We start from the raw sequence: 8,777 nt of genomic DNA, 5'->3' as shown, positions 1-8,777 counted from the left end.
AAAAGGCAAGAGAGTTCTCAAATTTGGTCCAAGGAAGCACGACAGTGGAACAGTACGCCTGAAGATTTATAGAACTTGGGCGATTTGCTCCCCACCTCATCGCCACAAAGGAAATGCGAGCTGAGCGTTTCTAGGAGGGACTATGCCCTGATATACGCCGTATGGTGGTCAGTCACCGGATATCCACTTTTCAGGACTTAATGGATGTGGCCACCCTTGTGGAGCGAGAGAATAATCTGAGTATGGGCTCCCCTCCGGGACATAAGAGGCGGAGTTTTTCTGGTGAAAGAAGCAGCTCGGGTTCGCCTCAGAAATTTATTCAACGGACCGGAACTCGACCGTAAGCGTCCTCAGGTGTTCGTATGGGAGGATGGGTGCCAATTTGTGGGGTTTGTAATAGAGCTCATGAGGGCGAATGTCGGCTGAGTGGTGGACCCCAGTGTTACCGATGTGGCTGAGTGGAACATATTGCTCATGAGTGTCCCGTCAGAGTTCAAGGAAGCCGTGGAGGTAGACGCAGTGGAAGAACAAATCCAAGACAAGCAGTGCAAACCCGATTTTATACTGTCACACCCAGAGATGTGGATGATGAGGCGCCAGCGACCCATGATGCTAGAGTAATTACAGCACCTGGAGATATGGATGATGAGGCGCCAGCGGCCCATGATGCTGGAGTAATTACAGGTATGGATTTAATTTAATTTAATGTTGGATTTGATTTTTGTTGTGCTTTGATTTCTTTGTGTATTTGGATTTCATGGGTTTATGTGTTTGGTTCAGGGAGAGTCCGTTTATATGAGTTTTATGCTTGCACTTTGTTTGATTCGGGTGCTTCACAGTCATTTATATCTTTCACGTTTGCTCGTATGTGTAATTTGATCACGGAACCTTTGCTGAAGTAATTGGTAGTGGCTCTACCCAATGGTGAAATGGTTTGGTGTTCCAAGGTTGCTTTGGGATGCCCATTAAATTTTGATGGAAGGTTCTTGGATGCTGATTTGGTGGTATTCAAGTTGTTGGGTTTTGATATCATTTTCGAGATGGATTGGCTATACCGATATTCTGCGAGTATTAATTGCAGAAGTCGGATAACTAGCTTTCAGTTTCTAGATGGTGATTGTCTAGAATTTGCGAGGAGTAAGTTAAAAGAAAAGTCGGTAATTATATCGGCAATTCAAGCAAGAAGAGAGATTGCTTGGGGAGCAGATGCATTCTTAGTCCAGAAAGTGTCCACGCCGTCTAAGAAGAAATCTTTGGTAGACATTCCAGTTGTGGAAGAATTCCCCGATGTGTTTGTGGATGACTTGCCTGGTCTATCCCCCGTTTGAGAAATGGAGTTTGTTATAGACTTGAAACTTGGAGCGGCTCCTGTACATAAAGCTCCTTACTGCATGGCACCGGCTGAATTAAAAGAGTTGAAGACTCAATTGCAAGAGCTGGTAGATAAGGGGTTCATTCAGCCTAGTACTTTGCCGTGGGGTGCGCCAGTTCTGTTTGTTAAAAAGAAAGATGGAACCCTCCGTATGTGCATTGATTATCAGGAATTAAATAAGGTGACCATCAAGAATAAATATCCTCTCCCATGGATTGATAATTTATTTGATCAGCTTCAAGGAGCAGCTATGTTCTTGAAGATAGATTTGTGGTCGGGATACTATCAGTTGAGGATAAGGGATAAGGATGTGCCCAAAACTGCTTTCAGGTTGAGATATGGGCATTATGAATTTAAGGTGATGCCGTTTGGATTAGCCAATGCCCCTGCTGCTTTCATGGATTTAATGAATCGAGTATTTCGACCTTACCTAGATTCCTTTGTGGTAATATTCATTGATGATATTCTGATTTATTCCCGAGATGTTGAAGAGCATGTGTATCATCTTCGTCTAGTTCTTGAAAAATTGAGAGAACACCAGTTGTATGCCAAGCTCAGCAAGTGTGAATTCTGGTTGGAGGAAGTCAGATTTCTTGGGCATGTGATTTCCCGAGACGGAGTGGCTGTTGATCCTGGTAAGGTGGAAGCCATTTTGTCATGGCAGCGTCCGATTACAGTGCGTGAGATCCGGAGTTTCTTGGGACTTGCCGGATATTACCGAAGATTTGTGGAGGGTTTTGCTCGCCTATCCGGACCTCTCACAGCTTTGACTCGGAAGAATGCAGAATTTGTTTGGTCAGATAAGTGTGAGAGAAGCTTCCAAAAATTGAAGAACAGGTTGACGACGGCACCAGTGTTAGCGCTTTCAGAATCGCATAAGCCATTCGTAGTCTTCAGCGATGCGTCTAAATTCGGTTTGGGTTGTGTCCTTATGCAAGAAGGACGGGTTGTTGCTTATGTATCTCGTCAGCTAAAGGACCATGAGAAGAATTATCCGATGCATGATTTGGAATTGGCTGCGATTGTTTTTGCTCTCAAGATCTGGCGACACTTTTTGTATGGGAAAGCTTGTGAAGTATACACTGATCACAAGAGCTTGAAGTACTTGTTTTCCCAAAAGAATCTGTACATGAGGCAGAGACGATGGCTGGAGTTAATCAGTGACTACCAGTGCAAGATCAAGTATCATCCGGGGAAGGCAAATATAGTTGCTGATGCTTTGAGTCAAAAATCGCACTTGGAAGATGAAATCGAGCTGTCAGAATTGGATTCTTTGCTTTGTGGGATGAGAAGGCTCCTTATTGAAAGTTCACAGCAAGAAAAGATTTTATCTTCAGTTCTTGATATTCGGGTAACTGATTTTGAATAATTTAAAACTCTTCAAAGGAAGGATCCGAAGCTGCTGGATATCAGAAAAAGAGTCAGAAAATCTCGAGGGCCGTTGCACTATAGTATGGATAAAGATGGAATTTTTCGATTCCAAGATCGTAGAGTGGTCCCCAAAGATTCAGAATTCAAGGAGCGGATCATGGCAGAAGCTCATGCGGCCCCTTATTCAGTTCATCCCAGCAGTACAAAGATGTACTGGGACTTGAAGAAAAATTATTGGTGGGATGGAATGAAGAAGGATATTGCCTTGTATGTTGAAAAATGCCACACATGCCGTCAAGTCAAGGCCGAGCATCAAAGACCCGCAGGTATGCTCCAACCCCTCCCTATTCCTGAGTGGAAGTGGGATGACATCACGATGGACTTTGTAGTGGGCTTGCCGAGGACGCCTAGTGGGAAAAATTCTGTTTGGGTGATTGTTGACCGGTTAACGAAGAGTGCTCATTTCTTGCCTGTTAATAACACTGATTCCTTTGGTAAGTTGACACGGTTGTACGTGAAAGAGATAGTGCGGCTGCACGGCATACCGAAGAGTATAGTATCGGCTCGAGACCCAAGGTTCACGTCTCAGTTCTGGAAGAGTTTGCTGGTAGCATTGGGTACTAAGTTGAAGTTCAGTACTGCATATCACCCGCAGACAGACGGCCAATCAGAGCGTACCATTCAGACCCTTGAAGACATGTTGCGAGCATATGTCATGGAATTTCAAGGGAGATGGGAAAACCATTTGCCGCTCATAGAGTTTGCATATAATAATAGCTTCCATGCGACCATTCAGATGGCTCCCGATGAAACTCTTTATGGGAGGAAGTGCAGATCGCCTCTGTGTTGGGATGAAGTCGGGGAGAGTAGGATAATTGGACCCGAAATAATTCAAGAGATGCAAAGCCAAGTTCGGATCATCAGGGATAAAATGGCGACAACTCAGAGTTGCCAGAAAAGCTACGTTGATACCAGGAGGAGAGAGTTATCTTTTGAAGAAGGTGATTGGGTTTATCTCAAAGTCTCTCCTATGAGAGGAGTTAAGCGTTTTGGTAAAAAGAGGAAACTGGATCCTAGGTATGTCGGTCCTTTTCAGATTCTGGAGAAGGTAGGGTCCGTCGCCTATAGAGTTGCTTTGCCAGAGTATTTTGGGGATATTCATGATGTCTTCCATGTATCGTCCTTGAAGAAGAGCTTTGGACAACAAGAGCCATGCTTCGTCGACCCAGAGAGTATTCAGTTGCAACTGGACCTTACTTATGAGGTTGTTCCATCGCAGATCATGGATTAGAAGGAGCAACAGTTGAGGTCCAAGACGATACCTTTGGTTAAGGTGGCATGGGGAGATCCGTTAGCTCAAGATATCTCTTGGGAGCAAGTAGCGGATATGAGGGAGCAGTACCCATACTTGTTTGAGTAATGATGGTACGTTTCTTAATCTTGGTCACAGGTGGTTTATGTGATATTATGTGGCTTGTTTTAAGTTGGTGTTTGATCTTGCAAATTTCGAGGACGCAATTTATTTTTAAGGGGGAGGATGTGATGACCTGCTTTTACGTGTATTTTCACTGAAGGGTTGTTTTTAATTTAATTAATATATTGGTTTATTTATTTTAAATTATTGTGTTTTAAATTGGTTTTTAATTTATTTGATGTTATGTTTAATTTATTTAGTCGTTTTATGGTTTTTAATCTCGTTTTCGACGGATCTGTTTTGGTTTTCGGAGTGAGGACTGGACCTCATTTCTTTTCCCTCATCTTTTCTTTTTCTCTTTTCTTTTTTCTCTTCTTTCTCTTTTTCTTCTTTTTCTTTCTTTTTTCTCTTCCTCCTCGGTTCTCTCCAGCGCGACACTCTCTCTTCTCTCCCTCACGCCGTTTCGTCCAGCTGCCCAGAACCACTGTCGCCGGCCACCGTGCAGCATGCCACCGCCACCAATCTCTTTCCCTCCCTCCGATGAGCCACCCCACCAACTTTTATCCCCAATCGTGCCGCCATTTAGCTGGAAAATCACATCCAAGCCGAACGGCTTTTGCTCCGATTTGCCGCCGTCGCTCCACCTCCGCCACCACCTCTTCACCACTTCATCACCGACTCCTTGCTGTCCTAACCCACCCATTTCCGACCTCATTCCATCTCCGGAACAGCTCCCACGAGCTAGTTTTCGATTTGGGTATTTCAGCCTTTCAACCACCATTTTCGCCCCCACCCACGGCCAAACTCCACTTCCCTTAACTTCATAAACATCCCTAGACCATTCCCTACCAATGCCGAGCTATGGTTTGTCCCTGTTCAAAAGTGGGTATTTTACAACCCACGGCCACAGTGAAATTTCACTGTTACGTTGCTTTTCTTCTGCCGTTTGCAACGCTGCGAGCTTTTAAAAAATACCATATAGAGCAGTAAGTATTTTCTAAACCCTACTTTTATATTTAAATATATTTTGCTTATACAATAAATATTTGTTGTTGGTTGGTTGATTCTGGCCTAAGTCCGAGGAGTTCGGGGGTTGGATGGATGGAGGACGGAGTTGCTTGATTTATTGATTTATGGTTGGTTGGTTGTTTTGTGCATTGAATTTGCATTTACATGGTGCATGCATGTGCGTTTTATTTAATTTGAGAAAATCCTGTTTTATTGGCGTAAGTGGATTTTTGGATGTGTGTGCCTCACGAGCCCAAGCCGGGATGGGTTATTATCTCGGTGGAGCTTCTCTGGTCACTCGGGAGTGTAATATACTGAGTGACATCCCCTGAGTTGTCGCTGGACGACGACGGGAGCGAGGGCTAGAGGATGCTTGGCTACGAATGCGCCGGGCACAGAACTGGGCATCTCTCTACGCACCGACTCTGTGGCCCTTTGCTGGCGAGGGCTAGAGGATGCCTGGCTATGAACGCGCGGGGCACGGAACTGGGCATCGCCCGAGGATGCGGCTCCGCCGGAGTGCTGAAGTTAAAGTTTAAGCTTTGTTTGGTTTAAAAACAATATTTGTGCTTTGTAATATTTTATTATGTATGTTTTAAACAGCTTTGTATTAAATTAAGAAAAATTCTGGTACTTAGTTATTGACCTTGCTTTTCGCTGCATGTTTCTTCGTGCACATTTGTTGCTTATACACACACTTGACACATGTCGTTAGGGTGGTGACCCGTGATGTCACCATCCGGACGTCTCGACTTCCCTGTGTCCGTGCGTGGGGATTTGGGGGCGTCACATTTCTTCCTTAAAACAAAATTAAATTAGATCATGAAATGTGAATATGTTATTAAATCTCATCCCTCTCTAAAAAATATTATGTTCTTGGCCCGTTAAGTTTCTATCAAATGGTGGGAAAAATACAATTACGATCATGTTGTAAAAATATTTTCAAAAATTACCAAGGCTCCGGAAGTTCTAATCTAGAGAAGCAGATTTCAGGCTCAATTAGCATCAACTACTAGCAAAAAAAGATTTGAAAAAACTAGCTAAAGCAATGTCACAGGTCTCAGACATTGATGATGAAGAAAACCCTCAACAATAAGCTAAACTATCTCCATTACAACAAGCAGCATCATCACCAATTAATCAGGTCTCTCCTTCCCAATAAGCCTCCCCATCTCAAAATTATCCATCCCATTGGATGGATTCTCAAAATTCATTTGATTTGAAATTCTCTAATTATGATTCTCAAATTATGTAAGAACAGGATAAGATTGTTAGAACCATTATTTTTTCAGTCGACAAAAGTATTATCTCCTTGAAGAACAAGACAAACAATTGCGTTCATTATTGTCCACTATCAGAGTATTGTTCAATTGCTACGAGTGTATTTGTTCAACAACATTCATTACTGTCAGATTATTATTCAAAGTCAGACAAAGGCAATAGACGAAGGATTGCCTACAAGTCAACAATAGCAACTGATAAAGGGTTAGAATTGCATAATTAATTTGTTTAAATGAGTGATTTATTTTATCAAATAAGGATTGAACACTTAATTATGCATCAAATTCTAATATTGAATGTCAAATTAATTGATGCCAATATTTTTGCACATCAAAGTCTCATATTTGCCCTTGAAATACTTAAACTATAATATCATTTCATTTATATATTGTAGGGCATTTATGGAAGGAAAGAAAGAATGAGACCTATGAGGAAATAGAAGAATTGATTATGGTTTTATGGAATCTCATCTAATAGAGATCAATTGCACTTCACTCGGATAGCCAACAGCAGGAGCACGCCGAACATATCATGCTGGACGCAACACGTTGCAGTAGAGTGGGGTTGGTTTATTTTATTTTTCACTCTCTTTTCGTTGGAGACCTTCGTGCAGCAAGGAAACTCACACATGCAGAAAACTTGGGACCACAGCAGCTCACACATGCAATAAACCTGTAGCAAGGAAACTCACTCGGACGTGCAGTGGCTGGACGTGTAGGAGATCAGTTATGTGCTGCTAGAAGGCAAGCTGTTCATTTTAGCTTTCTTGCTTCTGCACATGGAAGGTCACCACGGCATCACATGGATAGCACACACTTGGAAAGCAGCTTTTGGCATGTGAAGCTGAGAGATGGAAGCACGTTGAAGACAGCAGGATGCTGGAACTCACGGATGGAAGGGAAACAAATCAACAAACAGAGCCGGACAGCAGCACACCACACGTGCTGACCATTGCAAGATAAATAGAACCAAGCACATGGCTGGAAGACAAGCTGTTCACTTCACCTTTCTTGCTTCTGCACATGGAAGTTGAACGTGCAGTAGCAGAGCTTTTTATTTCTCTTTCTTTTTCGGACAACTGGACGGGAAACAACAGCAGAGTTTATTCCTTCTTTTTCGTTTGGGTAGCTGGCAACAGTAGGAGCTTTTACTTCTTTTATTTCTTTCCTACTCATTGGAGACGCTGGCAGTTTTTCTTTTTCAGACTTCACCTGGTTTTCGTTTAGGAGGAGAGTAGAGTAGTCTGAAGTTTATTCATTTTCTCTTCTTTTTCATTTGGATGGAATGACAGTTTTAGTTTTTCTTCTTATTCTTTTTGTTCTTTTCGTTTACGTTAGCTAGACCTCAAGGTAGGCTGGTTTTCATTTATTATATTGCTTTTACTTTGAGACCTCATGAACTAGGCGGCTTGAATTTATTTTCTTGTATTCATTTTTTTACGTTGCAGACGGAACTCTCTATTTTTTTGCTTCATTTTCTGTTTTGGCTGGGACGGAACTCTGTCTCTTGCTCGGTAGCTTCTTCTACCGTTCATTCGGCTGGTTATTTGTTTTCTTTTTCTGCTTTTAGTTTTCAGGTTGAGGTTTATAGACCTGGGGAGATTTCTAGCTTTAGTTACTCTTTTCGTTTGGGTGTAGACTTAGAGGGTCGATGGAGAGCTTTTATTTTTTGGGACTCATCTTTTTCGTTACAGACCAAAAGGACGGCTGGAATTTTCATTTTGGATGCAGTTTTTTTTGTTTTTGTTTGGGTAGGGAGTCGGTGGCCTTGCGGCGCTGGTTTCATTTTTTTTGCTTTACATTGTAGTGTTTTTCAGTTGTTATTTCAGAGGACTCATTTTTAGTTTTATTATTTTTTTTAGTTGCCCAGTTTTCTTTCCTAAGTTCTTAGTTGAGTCGGCGTGGAGCTTGTGGTTTTATTTATTTATTTTTATTTCTTCTCACAGATTTTTTTTATGGCTTTGCTTAGATTAATCTTTGTTGTTAGAATTATCATGTGTAGCTAATTTTTGAAACTTGGGTTGTGGAATGAAGCTTGATTTGTTTTGGATTCTAGATCGATGCAATAGTTTGTTGATAATTGTTGATTTCACTATGTTACTAGTCAGATTTAAATTGAAAATAGATTGTGGCTCTTGCACTTGTTTTGTTGTTGACGTAAGGCACAACAAAAGCTTGAAAACTATCAAGGCCTCTCTCAGTTGTTTATTAATGTGTGTTTGACTAGTAAAGTAGAGAATCCCTTAGGAAAATATTGCAAAACTTGAGCTTCACTTTTTATCTTCCGATTAGCAATGCCTTGATTGGATTGTTAATCGAGAAAATTATCTAG

At 41.8% G+C, this 8,777-nt stretch overlaps 1 long non-coding RNA gene across 1 annotated transcript; it reads left to right on the top strand.

The window, feature by feature from the left end:
- Positions 1-335: 335 nt before the first annotated feature.
- On the top strand, positions 336-7,755 carry LOC122298530. Its single transcript, XR_006239436.1, has 2 exons — positions 336-684; positions 6,841-7,755. It is a non-coding gene; the product is annotated as an uncharacterized LOC122298530 (long non-coding RNA).
- The last annotated feature ends 1,022 nt before the right edge of the window (positions 7,756-8,777 follow it).

The sequence above is a fragment of the Carya illinoinensis genome, chromosome 16 (genome assembly GCF_018687715.1).
Source record: "Carya illinoinensis cultivar Pawnee chromosome 16, C.illinoinensisPawnee_v1, whole genome shotgun sequence".
In the NCBI taxonomy this organism is placed as follows: domain Eukaryota; kingdom Viridiplantae; phylum Streptophyta; class Magnoliopsida; order Fagales; family Juglandaceae; genus Carya; species Carya illinoinensis.
This window is presented reverse-complemented; position numbering and strand designations above follow the sequence as displayed.